Below are 22,327 nucleotides of genomic sequence, written 5' to 3' on the forward strand. Positions count from 1 at the left end.
AGGTACTGCTCCTGATGGAGGGGAATATTGCTTGGAGTGTTCAGGTAGGGGAGCTGGCAGAAAAATCTTTCCAGTTGGTCAGTGGCAGCAAGGTTGCAACAGGGAAATGTCTGGGAATGAATGTTTCAGCCTTGCCAAGCAGAGCATTCATGATGTTAGTGTGGAGAGACCTGTGGTCACCAACTTCCAGAGTGCAAAGAGAGTGAGAGATTATGAACATTCTCATAGCATAGGGGCACATGTTAGACCCAAGTATATCTGGGATTCGTACACTAGTTCAGAATACTTTCTCCTCAGCTTCAAAAAGGGGTCTCTTTTTCCATTCTGATTACACTCTTTATTATCCCACACTAAGGATGTAGATAAGCAGCAGGCATGCTCAGTGAGGACTCATCATCTTTTATATACGTAAAGGATCTCGCTTGATACTGTTGTCTTGTTGAAGTATTCCTTTAAATTTATTGGTATATATAATGAGGAACCGATCAAACTGAGTGAGTTCAGTCAGAAAATAAATCACCCGAGAAAAAAGTTTATAGTAGAAATGTAGAAACTGTTCTTTCGAAAAATTGTCTGACTACCTTCTATTCCTAAGGTGCTGATATAAATTTTATATTATACTAGACATGAAAGATGTTGAGGAAAGCAAGCTCACTTTCTCTTCATTACATGCCAATCTTCCTCACCACACATACAACAAGGGCTGTGAATCAGACAGTTAAGGACAGGCTGTGCTTAGTCCTATTTAAGATCAGTCAATTCATGCCCTTGGGCCATTACTCATCCAAAATTGTTAATTTTGCTGCATGAAAATATAATCATTTTCAAGAATAATTGCTCCTGAGTGAATGCGTCTGGAAGAATTTCCTCTGCAGATAGCAACAGCCAGGAACTCACTCCTCAACTCCATGTCCAAGGATTTACTCCATCTCTGTTAGCTCCCAGCAACCATTAAAAATTTCTGCCTTGAGGATTATCTGCTCTTTTTCTATGCGATGTTATTAGGTTATTAGACAGTACAGGAGTGTCGTAGCTCAGTGTACGTCTCAGTAAAACCTTCTGTTCCGTCAGTTGACTTCAAAGTACCCTTAGACTAGTGTTACAATGTCAAAAGCACCTTCCTCTTCCTAGCAGATGGAAACAAACTCAGGGGCTACAATAATGTTGATTAGTGTCAGAAAATTCAAGCTTAGACAAGGAAATCAAACACAACCATTTCATTTTTTGTCTGTCTGTATTCTCTCTCTATACGGCCTTGAGTCCAGTGAACATCAGTCATGCTTCAGTGCCAAAACTATGTTTAAAAAAAAACAGGCCTGCTGGTTTTCTGAACTCCATTAACTGGCCTCTTCCCAAGTGTTAGGATTAACAAGAAGCTTCTGTCAATAATTAGCCTCTAATTGACTTCACAGTGCCAATTGAGACCACTTTCTTAAAGGGAGTACCTCAGCATTGGCCTTAAAAAGGACAGGCCGTCTGAGCAGCTGAACAAGGCAACCATACTGCAGAACTTTTGAGCAATTCCACAGGAGATAAGCTTACATTGAAAAAGCTAAATAATGGCTTGTATGTTACCAGGCTGCATAAAAATTCAGGTAATTGTGTCAACCACTAATGCCAGCAGTGAGTCCCACAGCAAATGACTTTTAGTCAAATTAAAACATAGAAACAGGCCGTTCATCCCAACCAGTTAGTGTTGGTGTTGATCCTCCACAGGAGCAGTAATCCTAATCCCATGTGCTTGCCCTGTTCCCATATTCATTTATCACGTATCTAACCTGTTCTGAAATGTTGACCTGGTCAATGCCAGTCAGTATCCTTTTCAGCCCTGGATGCCAGTTGAGGAGACAGGTAATTTAAAGGGGGCTGTCATTTTAAGAGATCTTCAGCAAACTTCAATTTTAAAAAAAATTACCATTTCCAAACACTCAAGCAATTTGCATTGAAACTTGCCACAGAAACATTACTGGCTCTCTTGTAAGAGTGAAAATGATGTACTTTGCTCGATGGTTCGATCCCTTTAAAGTTCAGTACCAGTCAACTATTAGTGTGCACTTACTTGGTGCTGAATTATAATCTCCTTGATGCCTTCCAATCAATGCCAGCATCAAAACCGTTGGTGACTGTATAAGAAGTGTTAGCTGACTCACCCACTTACCCAGTTGATGCTTGCTGGGTGTTTTCTGCACTGAGGCTCAGACCCAAAACATCAGGTCTCTGTGGCACTGCGTGGAAAAGATATGGGCGTCCATTCCTGTGTTGAACGCACATTGGGTGTGCGCGCGGCGGGGGGGGGGGGTCAACAGCTCCACCTGCCTGATGACATTGGCGGCAGGCCTGATTGATTTTGGTGGTTGGGCCTCATTTATGTGCAGGCAGCTCACCATTTGGGAGAGCGGGAAATCCACCGTGGGAAGGCGCTGATCATGGAATGCAGCAGCACCTTAAAGGCGCAGGCTGGAAACATCAGGGGGTTAATTGGAGGAGCGTAGTTCAGCTTCAAGGAAATTTAGAGCAGCAAGGGGATGAAGTTCAAGGAGCCTTTAAGGCTCAAAATTCCAAAAAGAATGAATACAATATGATTGGCAGACCAGCTTCCATCTCTCCCTTACTGCAGCTAATGATCCCTATAAGTAGCAATATCTGGTCGCCTCCCAGCCTGCACCGCTCATGGCTTGTGCGTGGGTTGAGGAAGTAGTACATTTCTATGTATGAGTGCCATACAGGCATGGGGTAACAATCATATATAATTTTCCAATTAAATACGGTGTTAACCATATCTTTCAAGCTACTTTGTGTTGAAAGGGTGGAATTTGGGTGGCCTTCCATAGAAACATATCAGCTTATTTTGTTAGTTTGAGATTCTCATGTGCCCTACTGCTTTTCCCAGTTGCTGTTTAATGTCGGGATGCCCTGATTAAAATGGCAAAATTGAGACTTATACTGGCAAATGCCATGGCTGTAAGTTATCACTGACAGTATTACTGGATTGCAAATGAACCAACTGTGAGTAACCCACTGGATCTCAAACTTAATAGGCCAGAAATCGCGCAGAGTGGCAAGGCGACACTCACCGCAGCTCCTGTGAAATAAATTAACGAAAATACTTACTGTGGGCTCTGTGGCATCGACTTGCTTAAATTTGAACTTTTAAAAAAAATGTGCGCTATCAACCCAGTCTCTGAGCATCGTGAGTTGCCGCAAGGCTGGTAAAGTCTGTGAGGAGAAGACACACTCTCAAAATCTGTCAGGAAGAGAAGTCACGCCCACAGATTCAGGCTGCATTGCTCAAGCAGGCAAAGAGACTTCATTCATTTAAAGTTAGTATTCTGGATGTCATTATAAATAAAAAGTATAATTTTGTTTTTATAAAAAGCCAAAGAAGTTTTTGAATTAAATTAGAGAGACAGAAGGGAAAAGTAAAAAAAAAATTTAATGACCAAAAACTTAAAATAAGGAGTAATATGAGACTCCACGTCTTTAAAAGTTAATGACTGCCAAACAACTAAAAATTAAGACTAACCACGCTGTTAAAACTTGGTTTAGACCTGGTATTTTTAAGCGTATCTGTTTGGCGGCATAATTAGTTACTTTCCAACTGGGCAGATAAGCAAGTTGGCATTTTTTCAATGATTTCTGTGATTGCAGCTTGCGATGGCCCTTTAATTAGAAGCTGTCATATCACCTGCAAATCACCAGGAGCAAGTTCACGATTTCCGCATTTCACTGCGCATGTACAAACGTGGGAACTTGCTCCTTCAATTCACCACTAAAAACAGAGAGTGCTGTTGAGCTCCTCCGTTATTTCGGGAGCAATTTCTGGCCCACGGTTCAGTATAGACAGACCCACCAGGCTAAATGAGCTTACATTGTAATGCAACACAGTTCACTGATTGCAAAGTTATGGTGCAATGGAGAATATACCTTGAGAATAGCTATATGTTTGATAAGATGGCTGAGCATTTCCAATGTATCCTGAGGAATGCAAGCAAGGAGATTTAGGAAGCAGGTATCACCTATTATAATTTCCTATCAAGAGAAAAAAAGACAGGTTATGATATTTCAGATGTCTACCCTTCTGATCATACCTGAACTTCAGAATCTGTCTTTTCTTTCCACAGATATTAACTGACCTGCTGTGTATTTCCAGTATTTTCTGTTTTTATTTCAGATTACCTTTTTATTATAATAGGTGGTGTAATGGGCCATTATAATGGAGAGTCTAGAACAAAAACAAGCTATTAATGGAGGGATTCCATACATCCTCCAAACAGGGTGGAGGGGGACTTAAGAGAATGGACATCTGTTAGATGGTGCCAGGACACCAGGAGAGTTCCCTTGCTCTTCTTCGAATAGCATCATGGGATCTTTCATGTCTGTCTGAACAGGCAGATGGAGCCTTGGTTTAATATCTTGTCTGAAAGAGAGAACACCTGATAGCACTCCCTCCGTACTGCACTAAAGTGTCAGCCTAGATTACGTGCTCAGGTCTTGGAATGGGGCTTGAATCATAGCCTTCTCACACAGAGGCTTAAGCGCTACCACTGAGCAAAGCTGATAGTATCATAATTGTAACCAGACTATTCAATGGTTTCTCCAGCTAAAATTTTGTCTGTATCATATAGTGTTGGCTAGGGGGCTGCAGAAACTAATGAGTTTATTCCGAACTGCTGACACACAGGCAAAAGCAACTTTTAAACTGAAGTAACCTGAGTTCAGTTGCTGGCCTGAGATGGCTGGAACCGGTTTGAATTAGCTACGTTTTGTGAAAGACAAAGGAGATGTGATAAGACACAAGTCCTTATTTAGAAAAGGAGTAATGAGGTAATGCTGCCTAAGTCCTTGGGACAGAGCCAATGAGGAGAAGACACGGACTAGGTGAGCAAGCCTAAACCAACGGGAGAGAGACAGCACAGCTTGAAGAGATAAGATTCGGAATAAGAATGAAGAATCTCGGGCGTGGAGCCAGCGAAGACTCCGCAGACCAACCATTGCGGAAGTGGAAGAACCTACGTCAGGGACGTAGAGACGACGTTGAAAGAGAGAGAGAGAGAACGGAACGCCTGGCCAGCATCAGTTCTCCTTTTCGGGTATTATCCTTTATATTCTGTGATCACTCAGGGAGTGTCAGAAACCTAGTGGGTGTGCGTTTAGATCCTAGTTTGGGTACAAAACTGTATAACCTGGTGCAAACTGCATGTCTATATCTAACCAGACGTATAAGCGATATGTATATGATCTAACGACGTGAATAAAGCGAATTGAGAGTTAAGAGAGAATTGATTCTTCTCCTCTTTGTACTAAGCCAATAACCTTAACCGGTGACCTCCGGTCAACATATTTGGCGTCCCTGGGTGGGCCCGAGAATAAATCTCTCCGTTGAGTCAGCGGGAGACTCGAGCTGAACCGAATTGGCAAAGTACACAGAGAACAGGAGTTTGGGTTAATTCATAGCTATTAACATAAGATGACGAATCAAGGGGAATTTCCAAGCCCTGGGGACTTGGACTGTTTTGACTGGAAGGGACTCCTTCAAAAATACTTAATAGGGAAGTGGCCGCAATACGGGGAGTATGCGGGTCACATTGGAGACCAGGGAAAACCCGCTGGGGAGGCTTTTTGGAGAATTGTGCAAACAGATGTCAGATAAGAAATTTTAAAAAGTACAGAAATCCTTAGCGGTCGGATGTTTACTTGAGGAATGGATAGAATGCCGACAGCTGACTAGGAGAGAGCGGGCCAGGCTAGAGGAAGAGAATAAAAAACTCTGTGAGGAGATAGCCCGCCTTAGTGAGAAGGTAACTGATCTAAAGGGACAAAAGTGCGGATTTGATGCATATGAACCTATATCAGTTACAGTGCGAAAAATTGGCTAATGAAAAGAGTAAGAGAGTGGGAGAAGCCCAAGCAGCTAAAGCTGAGGTGGAGGGATGGAAACAACAATGTAGTGATTTAAAAGCTGCTATGAATGTGATTCACAGAGCAGCTCAGGAGAAGAGGAGTAGTACCGGTGATCACACAAAGTGTCAGAAACTGATAGAGGCTGCAAGATCAGCTAGCCGCACAGAGGGGCATACTGTGTGCTTTTGCACCCGGAAGAGGTGAAGAAAGTGGTCAAGGGGATGTAGATTGGGATGATTTAGCAGACGGGGCGGATAGATACAGCAGCGGTGACTGGGAACCTCCACCAGAGGATCCACCGCCAGCATATGCTCCAGAGCCGGAAAAACCGTCTGCCCCAATGGCCCCCCTTGTAACCACTAGAGCACAGATGGGGGCAGATGGACATGATATGACATATTCCACCCCACTTGGGGTACAAGAACTGAGGGATATTGCGAAAGATATTGGGACGTGCGCGCCCGGGGATGATCCTAGGGAGTTGTTTCTAGCGGTCAGGCAACAGAGAGGGGTACACGGCTTAGACGATGCTGAGGAAAGAAAATTAATCCTAATGTGCCTACACCCACATATACACTCCGCCCTACCGGAGGAACAAAAACTTGGTAGAGGCACAAATGAGGCCTTAAAGAACCAGGTATTATCTGTCATAGGCGATAGCAGAGGCGAATCCAGGGAAAAAAACGAAAGAACAATAAAACAAAGAGGTGGAATAAGTGGGTTAGAAGAAACGGACGGTTAGAATCTGAAACAAATTGGGAACAGGATATGGACGGTCTGGCTCAGTATATGGAGAGACTGGACTTAAGATAGTACTTAAAAGAAACTGTAAATAAGAACAGAAATTACACTTGTTTATTACAGGTCCAGCCTAGAATGAAGGGGATAATGCATTTTGTTGCTATCGGATTGACCATCATCAGAACTGCAGTTGAACCTGCCTTGGAGCCGTCACGACAAATGAACGTGCCTGAAGCAGTGTCGACGGCGGAGGGATATCCCGAGACCAGGAACAACTTCGCTCTGCGGAATAAGACAGTCCGAACCAACAAAGGGAAAAGAGAGGATTTAAATTTGTATTATACGGGAGTGGATGGGTTAGCGTGCGCGGGAAAGACTTTGGGTATACCGGAGGGAGCAGGAGTACAGTTTTCATGCAACAAAGTTCTAGAGGTGACATTGTCAGTAATCCCAGAGGGAAAAATCATTAGTCGATTTGTGGGTCCATTTATTGAGCGACCATCGGGGAGCGACGATCGAGGTAAAATTATAGTCCACTGGGACCACACCTATGTGAATATTGACTGGGGTAGCGACTCATACCAGAGATATATTGATTGGGGTGGATCTAGCAGGCGTTTTAGAACGATTGGCTGGATCATCGTCAATTGTACAAAGGAAGACACAACACAGGAAGGGATAGAGCAAAAAGGGCATTAAGGGTTACAGACAGGAGTTTCTGTCGGGGGCCAGGACCCTTCATAATTTTCAGGACCCCGAGGAGGCTTACCACACCACCCCCTCCAGTGATTAAAACCACACCGGAACCTAGATGTAGTGAATCTCAGTACAAAACGGACGGTGTAGGTCTGGTGCTGGAAGAAACAGGAGAATCTGTCACTTTGGTACCAGGATATCAACATTTGCAGGTGGTCTTCAATTTGACTGAAATAACTGCTCCAGAATGGTGTTCATGCTCCACAAAACACTTATTTATCCACCTCCTTAGGAGACAGTTAAGCAGGAACGAGTTTAGGCCAGTAAAAAACAGGAAAAAGAGAGGGCTATTAGAACTAGCGGGGGCAGGTTATGCATCAGGAGTGGCAACAGTCAACACGTTGGACATAGCAGAATTGGAAAATCAGATACAATCCCTCCAGCAGAAAATGCAGGTTATTACTGGAGAGGGTTATCGGGACCAAATATGAACGAGTGACCCTAGACACAGTTAAATTGCTGAAACCTTTACAGGATACAATTAATTTGATCATTGACCGTACGGCTAATACTTCAGAGGAGGCCCATAAGGCCGAGACGTGTGCCATATATACTAGCTGGGTATTGACTGTGATTGGTACTAATTTGTTACAGCTCAATGCACACCAAGTTCCAGACTGGGTGTCAGATGAAGAGTTAGAGAAATGGGTTGGAGAAGAAACACCCCTATGTCACCTCAGGAGTTTAACCTTAACTAATAGGGTGTTAGGTACCTGTCACGAGGATAAAGGGAGATATTATATTGGGGCGGTGTTTCATATTCCCCGGCACGGAAGCAATTTGACCTACCCTTTAAAAAGAGTTCATAACGTGGGCAAGTATCATGAGGGTACTTGGATATCTTTGAGCAACCCACCAACTCATGCTATCGTAATGGACGGTGCTGAGAAAGGGGCAGATTTGTTAAAGTGTCACCAAGGAGGGAATCACTGGGCCTGTCCAGAAGAGATAACGAGACAGAAACTTACTAATTGCGGGTTCAGTACTTACGAAAATTGTTCATTGTCCATTCTGCCTGTTAACAACCAGTCCTTTTTACAATACGCCCTTGTGGGACAAACGTATTACATAGCCACAGCGGCTATGAACTATAACAAAGGATGGAAACAGTGCCCTCTTGAAGGACACAATGTGGCCATTAACAATGTGACCTCAGACCTGGTTGTCGGTGGACAAGTTCTGCCTAAGCCAATAATGAGGATGGTAGTAAATGAAAACCTCACAGTCCAACGTACCGATATAGACCAAGATCTGCGGAAATATGTTCCTATCGAACTACCACCCGTTCCGCACCTGACTGCAGATTGGATGCAAATAGCGGAGGATGCCAATGAGATAATTCATCAATGGACTAAACACACTAAAGTAATTAGAACTCATGCTGATAAAGCAGATGAACTGCTATGGGACCCCGGGTTCTGGGATAAGTTTTGGAATTGGGGATCTAATGTTCAAATACATCCATGGGTCAGGATTTTATCACCTGCTGCTGTAGTTGTGATTTTATGTGCATTAGTACTTGTCATATTCAATGTATATCAGCTTATAAGATGGAAAAATGAAATTTTGCAACGATTGAATGTTAGTGCTATAATGAAACAGAAGAAGCGATTATCAATATAAGGACACTGTGTGAAGTATATTTTATATACGCTTCTCTTTTATATTTTTCTATAACCATATGATATCGTGGATGTAACATGCCCATTGGGGGATAATGACAACCTCAGGAGTGGTACACAGAAGGGGAGAATAATGATCCTAAGATAAGCATCTTTGGATCAAAAGGGGGGAGATGTTGGCTAGGGGATGCAGAAACTACTGAGTTTATTCCGAACTGCTGACACACAGGCAAAAGCAACTTTTGAACTGAAGTAACCTGAGTTCAGTCACTGGCCTGAGCTGGCTGGAACTGGTTTGTGAAAGACAAAGGAGATGTGATAAGACACAAGTCCTTATTTAGAAAAGGAGTAATGAGGTAATGCTGCCTAAATCCTTGGGACAGAGCCAATGAGGAGAAGACACGGACTAGGCGAGCAAGCCTAAACCAACGGGAGAGAGACAGCACAGCTTGAAGAGATAAGATTCGGAATAAGAATGAAGAATCTCGGGCATGGAGTCAGCGAAGATTCCGGAGACCAACCATTGCGGAAGTGGAAGAACCTACGTCAGGGACGTAGAGACGACGTCGAAAGAGAAAGAACGGAACGCCTGGCCAGCGTCAGTTCTCCTTTTCGGGTATTAGCCTTTATATTCTGTGACCACTCAGGGAGTGTCAGAGAAACCTAATGGATGTGCGTTTAGATCCTAGTTTGGGTATAAAACTGTATAACCTGGTGCAAACTGCATGTCTATATAGAACCAGACGTATAAGCTATATGTATATGATCTAACGACGTGAATAAAGCAAATTGAGAGTTAAGAGAGAATTGATTCTTCTCTTTGTACTAAGCCAATAACCGTAACTGGTGACCTCCGGTCAACAATAGTGAATATCAAATTTGAGCCCTTTCACACATCTATATTGCCTAAATCTTTTTTTTGCTCCCTCTCAGCTCTTACGTAACTCTCCGTGTAATTCCATCCCAGCATCAACCTACAATTGGTCAACAAAATTGTTAAGACAGTGTTTATATTTCAATTTTAGATCCTATTCAACTCAAAGTATTGAAGATTAATGGAACAGACTTATTGCTTATCATAATATTACACCACCTGCTGATTTTTTTTTTGAGACCTAATAATGACAGCTTGCTGCAATCATTTAGAAGAAATAGATCTGTAGTCAATAGTTTTCCCCCAGAGATCTGTCACAGATCTCCAAGAAGAATTCATATGCATATTATCATTCTTATCTTGTTCCATACCTGACAGTAAATCAGTTAAGTATTGATATGACTAGTAACAACATTACATTACTTCAATAGTGGTACTTCAATATCTGTCTTCAAAAGTGGCATTTGAAAAGGTTAGTGAGCCAATAGTTTGGCTACAATGAGGAAATATCTAGTGCTGGAATGTAAGGTTTGATATTGCTATTGAGTATATGAATATCAGCAAAGCAGAACAAAGCATTTTTCTAACTTTTTGTACCCAGTATCAGTATTGGCACTCCCAATTCAGGTACAGTATGGTTTAGATGCAAAGTAAAACTCCATGAACACTTCTAATAATGTGCCTAACCTACTACCTCAACAAAGCATTCCTTTCTTTTCCTTAGTTTCCCACATCAGATACCTCTACACTTTGCGAACCAATTTAGTCATAAATCATAGGCAGCTTTGTGCCTAGAAACCAGGTTGAAACTGTAAAACAATCTCACGTGGGATCCTCAGAGAGACAAGAATCTCATCCTCACAATCTAACTGGATTGAAAGATGGATTCAGGAGCAAAAGCACTTTATTCAATCAATTGTGGCACCAGGTCCCTACAAGTTATTTTAAATGATGTAATGTTGAAATGTTTTTGTGTAATGGATATACAGATCTGAAAAAAGTTTTCTATGCAAAAATTATTAAGCATACAATACTTCCTCTAATCAGGAGATCCGAGGATGTCAAACCATGAGAGCAAAATTCATGTGGTCTACCCCCATTATTTTGCCCCTTGACATTTGATTACAGCAATGAATTGATTTTTTTCCTTACCATTTAGAATATATGTCAGCCGTGGCAGTCTTGCTTCTGAGTCCGAAGGCTGTGAGTTCAGTCCCGTTCCAGAGACTTGAGCACAGAATCCAGCTGACACTCCAGTACAGTACTGTGGGAGTGCTGCACTGTCGGCGGTGCTGTTTTTAGTATGTGTCGTAAAACTGAGGCCCCTTCTTCCCTCGCAAGTGGATGTAAAAGATCCCATGGTACTATTCGAAGAAGAGCAGGGGAGTTCTCCCCCAGTGTCCTGGCCAATATTTGTCCCTCAACTAACACCAAAAACAGATGATCTGGTCATTATCTCATTGCTGTTTGTGGGACCTTACTGTGTGCAAATTGGCTGCTGCATTTCCATACATTACAACAGTGACTACAATTCAAAAAGTACTTCAATGGCTGTAAAGCGCTTTGGGACGTCCTGTGGTAGTGAAAGGCGTTATAAAAAATGCAAGTTCTTTCTTTATGTGCTAGAAATTTCTCTATGCCACCCAACCTCATTTGTTACAGGTGTGGTCCTGTATCTAGATGCTGTGGACAGCCAACTTTTTCTGCACCGTGACAACTGTAGTTCTTGTGCTGCAGGACAAAAGATCTTGATTCTCTTCCTCGGTAGTAAAACTAAGAATGACAGAAATGGAGGCTTTTTTTTCTTCACGGTGTTTGAAATGCTGAAGTTCTAATCCCTCATGGGACTCTGTGATAAATTGAGAACAGCACTGAAAGAGATTAAAGGGGCTTGCAAGTCTGCAGTGGATTACAGGGAAATGCACATCCAGTATATATGATCATCCATTTGGACATTTTCCGCTTCTTGTAGTGTCTGTGACGTAGTGGCCACATTTTCCAGTGATTACAGTAGTACATGGAACATGTTATATGATCTACTTGTCAGAGTCTAGAGTAAGAGTCTAAATGGGATATTTGAGCAGAGGGATCCGGGGATACAGATACACAAATCACTAAAATTAGCGTTGCTGGTCAACAACAACAACAACTTGCATTTATATAGCATCTTTAACATGGTAAAGCATACCAAAGCGCTTCACAGGAGCGTTATCAAACAGATTTTGACACCGAGCCACATGAGGAGGTATTAGGACAGGTGACCAAAAGCTTGATCAAAGAGGTAGGTTTTAAGGAGCGTATTAAAGGAGGAGAGTGAGGTTTAGGGAGGGAATGCCAGAGCTTAGGGCCTAGGCAGCTGAAGGCACGGCTGCCAATAGTGGAGCAATTAAAATTGAGGATGCACAAGAGGCAAGAATTGGAGGAGCGCAGAGCTCTTGGAAAGTTGTTGGGCTGGAGGAGGTTTTAGAGATAGAGAGGGATTTGAAAACAAGGGTGAGAATTTTTAAATCGAGGCGTTCCCGGACCAGGAGCCAATGTAGGTCAGGGAGCACAGGGGTGATGGGAAAACGGGACTTGGTGCGAGTTAGGATATGGGCTGCAGAGTTTTGGATGAGCTCAAGTTTATGGAGGGTGGAGGATGGGAGGCCAGCCAGGAGAGCATTGGAACCGTCCAGTCTGGAGCTAACAAAAGTATGAATGAGGGTTTCAGCAGTAGATGAGCTGAGGCAGGGGCGGAGACGGGTGATGTTACAGAGGTGGAAGTAGGCGGTCTTGATGATGGAGCGGATATGTGGTCGGAAGCTCATCTCAGGGTCAAGTAGGACGCCAAGGTTGCGAACGGTCTGGTTCAGCCTCAGACAGCGGCCAGGGAGAGGGATGGAGTCGGTGGCTAGGGAACAGAGTTTGCGGCGGGGACCAAAGACGATGGCTTCAGTCATCCCAATATTTAGTTGGAGGAAATTTTTGCTCATCGGACAAGCAATGTGACAAATGAGAGACAGTGGAGAGGTCGAGGGAGGTGGTTGTGAGGTAGAGCTGGGTGTCGTCAGTATACATGTAGAATCTGACATTGTGCTTTCAAAATGATGTTGCCAAGGAGCAGCATGTTGATAAGAAATAGGAGGGGGTCAAGGATAGATCCTTGGGGGACTCCAGAGGTAACAGTGCGGGAGCAGGAAGAGAAGCCATTGCAGGTGATTCTCTGGCTACGACTGGATAGATAAGAATGGAACCAGGCGAGCGCAGTCCCACCCAGCTGGATGACAGAGGAGAGGCGTTGGAGGAGGATGGTGTGGTCGACCATGTCAAAAGCTGCAGACCGGTTGAGAAGGATGAGCAGGGATAGTTTACCGTTGTCACAGTCACATAGGATGTCATTTGTGAGTTTAAAAGAGCCGTTTCAGTACTGTGGCAGGGGCGGGAACCTGATTGGAGGGATTCAAATATGGAGTTGGAGGAAAGATGGACAAGGATAAGGCCTTAAAAAAAGCAAATCAAGCACTGGGGTTCATTTCTAGAGGGATAGAATTAAAAACCAGGGTAGTTATGTTAAACCTGTATAGAACCTTGGTTAGACCACACTTGAAGTACTGTGACCAGACCCGGTCTCCATATTAAAAAGGATATAGATGCATTGGAGAAGGTGCAAAAAAGATTTACTAGGATGATACCAGAACAGAGAGGTTATACTTATCAGGAAAGATTGAGCAGGCTGGGGCTCTTTTCTCTAGAAAAAAGACTAAGGGGTTACCTGATAGAGGTCTTTAAGGTTATGAAAGGGTTTGATAGGGTAAACGTAGAGAAGATATTTCCACTTGTGGGGGAGACCAGAACTAGGGGCCATAAATATAAAACAGTCACTAATAAATCCAATAGGGAATTCAGGACAAATTTCTTTACCCAGAGAGTGGTTAGAATGAGGAACTCCCTACCACAAGGAGTAGTTGAGGCGAATAGCATAGATGCATTTAAGGGGAAGCTAGATAAACACATGAAGGAGAAAGGAATAGAAGGGTATGCTGATAGGGTTAGATGAAGCAGGAAGGGAGGAGGTTCGTGTGCAGCATAAACACCAGCATGGACCTGTTGGGCTGAATGACCTGTTTCTGTGCTGTACGTTCTATGTAATTCTAGTTTGAAACTCATTTATCTGGTACTACTTATCATTGAGGACCTTTTCCATTCACACAAACAGATAATGGAAAAAATGCCAACTCCCATATGGTGAAAAACTGGAGCCCGGTGGTGAAGGATGGAATACTAGAGCCTGGTCTTCAGTTGCTTCCAAGCCTTTATTCACAGAGCTCCACATTGCACACGCCACCCTACATAAGCTCTCTTATATGTGGATACAAGAGACCCCCCCCCCCCCGCCCCAATTGATACACAGTACCTGAATACAATTAATACTAATTGATATAAATCACATGGATACAATTAACATATAAGTAATTTGAGACATGACATGTGGAAAGTGTAGCTTACTTGGGGGAGGAAAAAGGTGACTTTGGACCTATGGTTCCCAAAGCTCTCCACCACTAGCGTTTTCCTCATGTCACCGCTAGGTCTGTTTGTAGACTAATTGATAAAGATTGATTGCTATGATTAGTCAACAACTCTATTATCATTGTATCAGGCAACTACCAGGATCGTAGAAGGCGAACTAGATGGACCGTGGTCTTTTTGGTCTAGCAATTCCTAAGTTCCTAGTGAAAAGACAAGCCCAAAGGATGTTATCATCAGTCTGAGCTGCACTGTTTGTTTCCAGGTGCAGTGCGCTCTGCAAGGCAAGACCCTGATGGTCAAGTTGTGCTGTGAGTTGAAACATTGGAATATTCCAGAGGTACCCAGTGAACCATATGAGCCACTCAGTTATGGTGCAGATGGGCCCGACACTCTTTCCAGTTCAATTTCAGTCATGAAGGAACCTTTTATACAGCATCAGCATTTAAGATAGAAACTGGCATGGTATCAGTATTTAAGAGAAAACACAAACTATTGTATAACAGTATAAGAAGTAAGCAAACAGCCAACAAAACACTAAAATATAGGTGCAGTTTATCACATTGATGGCCTGATGAAATCAATAATTCTCTGCAAGTGTCTTCAAGATGTCCATTAGAGTTGCAGCATCAGAACAGATGAAGAGATCAGCAGTCCTGGAGGGACTGTAGGTTAACTAATGCCCTCTGTGTTTAACACAATCCGTACAATGAAGATGAAGTCTTCTTTGCATTTTTAGCCTTTGATCTGATTGTTACAGCTTTACAGCGTATCCCATAGAGACATTAAGCTATAAAGAGGTACGCAGTTTAGAAACTGTGAAGTATTTTCCTGAAAGAGTAAATGCAATTCAGATTCTAATAATCTAGCTGGGTTTGATGTGGTACTGAGATATGTTGGTGCACTAATGTTGTGTTCCAAGGAGTGATAGAGGCAGTTCCATGTGATAAATGGAAGTCCCACCATATACAGAAGTATCCATTGGTGCTATTAAAACAAGTGACATGTTTTAAGTTCTGTTTAGACACTGCATGTTTGACAATTGCAGTTTCACAAGCTGAATATTAGATTATTTCAGCAAAATTTTGCACAATTTAACAAAGGAATGGAGAAACAAAATAACATCAGTTGGGTATGTTTTTCTCCTTCATTAGTGTTAAGGTAAGTATAAGTATAAAGCAGGGAATCTCGTTGTATACTGCTGTCAATTTTAACATCAGCGAATGGAGGAATGTGTACTGCATTATGTTTAGCACGTCAGTTCAATTGTGTTCACTAAAGCTAATGTACTAATGTGTCCCACCTTGTAATCTCAACAGGTATTCCAGGTATATATAAAAACAAGATCACAATGATTAAAGAATATTTCTGACAAAAATCTCTGATTCCACTTCATAACATTATGTATAACAGACAGTTCTGCAAAACCATTACTCTTGAGCGTTCTGCCCAACATTGTCTCCTCAACTAACACCACCAACTGCAGATTCACTTTCACTCATTTCATTGCTGTTCATTGGAATCATGCTGTTTGCTAAATTGCTGCTACATTAGATTAAATGCCAACAATCACCACACAAAGAAGTAGCTCATTGCATGTGAAGTGCTTTGAGTTGATTTTGAGACGTGGTAAGGTATTATGTAAAATGAAGTCTTTCTTCTTTCACGAGAGATTTAACGTCCAGAAGAAACAGTGGTGGCTCCTCATGTAGAAATTAAAGTTTTCTCTCCTCTTTTCCCAAAGGTGCTGGCACTTGGCATTTCTCCCAAGTGGCCATTCTTCCAGTGTGAACTAAGATAGCGAGCGTTGACAGGCTAATCTACCATGGAGGCCATCACCATTGAGACCAATCATATCCTCTCCCGATACCCGCAGACAAGCATATTTTCCAATTGGACAGCAATTAGGAGCAGGAACCCTGGCTGACATCCCCTCCTTAGTCAAAGGGCACTGAGGCCAATTTTAACACCCATTATTGTTGCTCTGGCCGGGATTAGCTAAATTGATTGAACCTCAGACCTTCCTGGTGCGGAAAGAGTTTTACTCTCAATTAAACCTTCAATGTCCTCTCTCTACCTGAGAAAACACTTGAGGTTGCCATGGAGATGTCACGACTTTGTAAGGGGTTTACATCAATAACTGTATTTTTGAGTGCAGCGAAGGGGAGGGAGTGGAGTTCAACATTTTCTGATTTTGATATATTTAGAAGTGATGCGCTTTAAAATAGCAATAAACTCTCATTATTTAAAAGGAAAGAAATACAAAAAGATTTGCATTTATATAGCAGCATATCAAAACATTTCAATTTTCACACATAATAAATTACTTTGAAATTTAATTTGAGCTGTGTGCATTAATTCAGCTCACTCCCATCATCGGGCTCAGTAGCTCTTCCAAGATAGCTTGTGTGACAATATCACATGCATCTATGATTTAAACAAAAATGATTCAAAATAGCAAAACCAAATGCACAAAAAAAAATCAATGCTTTGCAACAGTTCGATTTTTGAAAACACAGCTTGGTGCAGAGACACCCTCTTTCAACGTATTGTGCTAAAAATTACAGTGGAGAATTAGAGAACCCTTCAGATCTACAAACCCTGCATTCATTAGCAATGTCAGTGTGGCTCACTTGGTGGAATTCTTAGCCCTGAATCAGAAGATTATGGATCAAGTTCCACTCCAGGACCTGAGCAAATTGTCTAGGCTGACAATCCAGTGCCGCACTGAGGGAGTGTTGCATGCCTGAAGTAGGTATTTCAGATTAGTCATGAAACCAAGTCCCCATCTATCTGTTCTGATGGTTTAGGTGGATGTTATTGAGCCCTTGGTACAATTTGAAAAGCAGGGAGTTTTCCTGGTGTCCTATCATCAAAAACAGATTAATTAGTCATTCATTTAATTACAATTTGTGGGATTGTGTGTGTAAAATGGCTGTTGTGTTTGCCTACATATAAAAGTCACTACACTTCAAAGCAATTCATTGTGAATGAAGCATTTTGAAACTCTTCTGAGCAATATGATAACGTGCTATATAAATACAAGTCTTCCTTTTCATTAATGTTCGAGTACAATAAATAACTACATCCCTGTTTGAATTTTCAATTTAGATCAGTGCAGTGTTGCCAATGACACCCTCAATAAAATAATCAGCAAGAAACAGGTTTTTTAGCTTTTCAGCTCTACTGAATTTTTTCATCTGGAAAAAATTTGAATGTACATTTCTAATATATAAAAAATATGATTGCATGGGCTCCTGCACCCTTTGTTACGCAGTTATTTTTGAACAATAAGAAAACAACTTACAATTACTCCTCCAACACATTCTACATTTTGTTTGCTCTCTTTAGATCTCCTTCTCCATCATCCTATCTCAACCTCGGCAAGTTAATCTACTCATAGCCCTCTACAATGATACAGTTTCTCTGGCACTTCCTCCCCCCTCTCTGATGTTGCTGCACTGCCTCAGAAGAAGGGTCTGTGCTTTGGTCAGCCGCTCCCAACAAAGTGGTGGAGAAATCAGAAACAAGTGCACACAGAACTTTGAGCACATACCCATTGCTCCTCTCACACTGTGGCACAGGATGCTGGGTCAAAATGTGCTCCCTAAAAATGTGGTTAATAGTTTTAATAAAAATTACTAGTTTGCTATTGAAACCTATCACATAGACAATTATTTCTCAGATGGAAGTTTATGCCTTCAGTCACCGATACAGTGAGTTCCAGATTCCAACAGAGTGTGATGTTGTGGAAAATGATGAATAGAGGTCAGGCACTTCCTCACTGTTGCCCAGTAGGGAGGAGAGAGAAAAGTAGGACAGTTGTCCCAGACCTCTCACATTGACCACAGTCTGGCCACAGTCTGCTGCATGTGGTATAGGCATCTAAAAAAAGATGCCCCCCACCCAAAAGTAGTATGAATTATTATATTGGATTCCATTTATGGTGCTGTCAACTCCTTTCTAAATTTCTGAATTCATTCACAAGGTCCCCATTCACTTTGCCACGAGTAAAGTCCCTTTATATAATAACAGCCACAGTCAGTCTACGGCTGTATAACACAAACATTCATTCATTATTATTGTCACATGCATTGTCTGGTATTATTGTAGGGATCAACTGTTACCAACTCTCTAGTAAATATCATTGTCACTGAAAATCTCTGCACTTATGTGCCAAGAAAAGCCAACCTTGTTTTTTTATATATCACTCTTCATCTTAAAACATTTATTTCTCTCCTCTGAGGAAACAAAACTCCAATAGCCAGGAGGGAAAACCTCTTACTGCTATTTCCTGCTTATTGCTATTTTTCCTCTCCCTTTCTCCCCTCCAGAGCTGGCAAATTAACGGAGACAACAGGAATTGACTGCCTGCGTTGAGAACTAAGTTGAATACGATCTGCCCCAACTAAACCAGCACCGTTCAAAATACAGTTCTCCATCCTGTTAAAAATCACATTAATTGCGACTCTCAATGTTTTCTATTTATGTCTCTGGAAGTTAGGTTAGTTAACACTTTAAGTACTTTTGAAATATCCAACTTTAAAAAAAATCATGCAGAAACTAAAAAGGTAGAAACTGCTAAAGGCTACTTAGTCCCATCTAGCTTACCCCATATAAATCTTGTCTGAAAGCATTTATGGGCAGTACCCTTTTTGACAGTTTCTATGTTCATCTTGCTTCAGTGCTGATTCTTGCAGCCCTCTCTACTCAGCACTGTGCTGAATCAGGAATCTAACTCTTTCCATCCTTTTCACCTCTACCAGCTCAAGCGATCATTACTATGCAATAGAATCAGAGACATTCAAATAATATTTAGGAGCTGAGACACTGGTGAACAGTTTAGTGTAAAACAGTGAAGGTTAATTTTCAGAAATGTGTCAAGTTGCACTCCATCCCCACAATGCGCATTTAAAGTCCAAATTAATAACCTTTTACTTATCTCTGAAATTGCTAATTTGTTAATTGTTCACTTAAATGGGCCACCCAGTCTCCGTAGCCCTGACTGCTATGTAGGCCATGTGAAAGAATGGCCTCCTAACCTGTTACTGCCAACAGAGAAACCAACTAAATACATGTAGTACTTACACTGCAGCAATCTTGAAAATGTACTTGAGCACAGAGACATTGTAGAAAAGATTTGTTGCATATTCTAAGAGTGTGCGGACCCAAATTAAGATTCTGTTAGACTGCAGCACCAATTCACCAAAAAGTGCACAGTTGAGACAGATCTTGTTTAAAGATGTACTTTTATGTGTAAATGTATTTTTGTAAGCTCTTTTCTTCCTTCTTTTGGAGACATCTGTCTAAACCGTGCACTTCCCCAGACTTCTCTCGATACAATTTTAGAGGAGAATGTTGACAGGAGACTCTCCTGAATTGGTGCTGCAGTCTAACAGAATCTTAACTTGGGTCCGCACACTCTTAGAATATGCAACAAACCTTATCTACAATGTCTCTGTGCTCAAGTACATTTTCAAGAATGCTGCAGTACAAGTGCTAAATATATTTTAGTTGGTTTCTGTTGTATATTTAAATATGTACACTACAGTATAGAGATAGAACTTGATATAAAGTTTGTGTTAGGTAAAGTAATGAGTAATTATCTTTCATTGTTTGGTGTGGTTCATGAATCTTACTGTAGCTACCAAACAAGGCGATGAATGATGGTCACAATCAGGACCATTTAAAAATAATTATTAAAAATAATCCGGATCAACTAAATTTCCCGCTTTAAAATAAGTATAAGTATATACACACACTGGTCACATCACCGCCAATGGAGTCGGGTGGAAGGATTACGGAGTCCAAGAGTGTGAGAGAATGAATTAACATTCACATTCCTGTCCAGCGTCTCTGCTGATAGGGTTGGGTCCCTTGCACCTTCGGGATCACCAACTCCTTCCAGTCAGGACCTGGGCATCTGCACTCCACGTCTGAAGCAAAAAAACTAGGCGTTTAAACAACTCGCAAGCTGAGAAATACTTAAGAATCTTTCAAAGTGATACTTTGTACTGGTTAAAAAATAGCAAAGGACGTGTGTGTGTACACACTCCAGCTTTAAACCTCGAGGTCTGGATTTACATCAGAGGTTTACAAAGCAAGCATAACAATTCCACTCACCACTGTAATTAAAATATGTGTGACTACCAGCAATGAACTGGAGAGATTTACACCGCCAAAAGGAGATTTATTCCACGGCTGTGTGGGGTGGAGGGGGTGTGAGAGAGCTATAAACCTGTTTAAGGTTTGGGGAATTTTACAGTGAAAGTTTTAATGATTTTGAAGCGACTTCATCATTGTTTTTAGCACAGAAAATAAAACAAGATAAAAGATGTTGGATCAAGGCTCACTTTCCCACGTTGAAGCCGACCCGAAGGTACAGCGAGCTGGAAACCGTTCCAGTCCAAGCCCGCGAGAAACTTCACCGCACACACGCACGGATCTTGAATGATCTTTGCTGGAGATTTGGGCGGAAACCTGCCCATTCCATAATGTATCTTCTACAGCTTGCTTCTCAGACCAGCCTGCATCCCAGAATAACAGGACAGCCGTAGACAAAATATTTTGACTTCAGTGTATTTTCTGTCATGATTGTCCAACCAATTATGTCAATAAATCTTTTATTTTTTGGGGTAACCGAAACTCAATAGATAGGACCTTTTCCCACCAAGAATTTATTCTGCGAGATGTGAAAAATATATAAAATTGTATATTTAAAAAAAAAATCAAAACACAAATATAACATTTTCCAAAACTGTCCCTGTGTGTTTAAGGGTGGATGGAGTTAGGAAATTTATCTCTCATTTTTCTGTGCTCAGAGAGTGACTTTAATGTGAGATAATCAGCGGCCGAGTAATGTCTCTCACGAGTCATTTTATAATCTGAAATGAGATAGTTTAAGTCTCAAAATGTGACAGAAAACCCAAGCGAAATCAGTCGGCCGGGACTATGATGGGGATCAGGGAATATTTTGTAAATCAGGGCTGAAGGTCGATTTTTTTGAAAAATCAACTAAATGATTGTAGACTGGAACGGGTCATCCCGCGAGACTGATTATTATTCTTAAGAGTCTTGTATCTGTAACACTGAACGTTCGGTTTAGTGCTAAACTGCCCGGAAAGTCTCGGTCGTGTTGCTGGGCATTTAACTTGTGCAGAGACGCGGCGCGGAGCCTGCACTGCAACAGAGTGCGAATTGGAAAGTGCATCCCCAAAATCAGAAACGCTTTAAAGTCGTTATAACGTCTGCAAAAACCCAATTATTGACAATTCTCTCCCCGCGCGCCCCCCTCGGAAGGGGCAAAGAGGGGGTTCACCGTCTCTTGTGTTCTCAGGTCTGCCCAGACTTTGGGGGTGGGATTTCTGACCCCACACCCAGTACTCCGCAGTGTTATGCAACAGTGAGAAAACGATTAAGTTTCGTTTTAATGCGAGCCACACGTTGCCTTCTCCATCTAAATTAGTGAGGTGACGAGAGGTAAATGGCGACAAGCTGTAACTGAGAGCACAGAACTCGACCGGATTTTATAAATGTTACAGTGCGCACCGGGGAAAGAGCAAAACTGCTTCCAAAAACAGCCTCACACACTAGTACAAAAACACAGATTGACCGAGCACAAGCATTTTTTTGTTACACACACAGGCGAATCTGCACCGAAACAGTGTCAGTAACCAATTCAGGCAGGCGGGGGTGCTGTAATCAAGTTTTAAATATGTGTCTCCATCCGTGAAAAGACTTAAAAACCACTGTTTAACAACTGGATTGATATTAGCACAAGTTCTTTATTTTTCAAGATCTGCTTCGATCCATTATGTTATTTTTTTTAACCGCATTGCAATTTTATCTGATTTCTGAATCCACGAAAACCACAACCAAGGAGTAATTCTAATCTTGTGATCAGATCTCCAATAAATAAGATTTTTCTGCT

At 41.8% G+C, this 22,327-nt stretch overlaps 1 protein-coding gene across 5 annotated transcripts in view; it reads right to left on the minus strand.

Moving 5' to 3' along the window:
* Positions 1-22,327, minus strand: part of LOC137334372 (caM kinase-like vesicle-associated protein) — a 222,648-nt gene that overhangs the window by 60,940 nt on the left and 139,381 nt on the right. The gene's annotated exons all lie outside the window — the stretch shown is intronic.

The sequence above is a fragment of the Heptranchias perlo genome, chromosome 17 (assembly GCF_035084215.1).
Source record: "Heptranchias perlo isolate sHepPer1 chromosome 17, sHepPer1.hap1, whole genome shotgun sequence".
Taxonomy (NCBI): Eukaryota; Metazoa; Chordata; class Chondrichthyes; order Hexanchiformes; family Hexanchidae; genus Heptranchias; species Heptranchias perlo.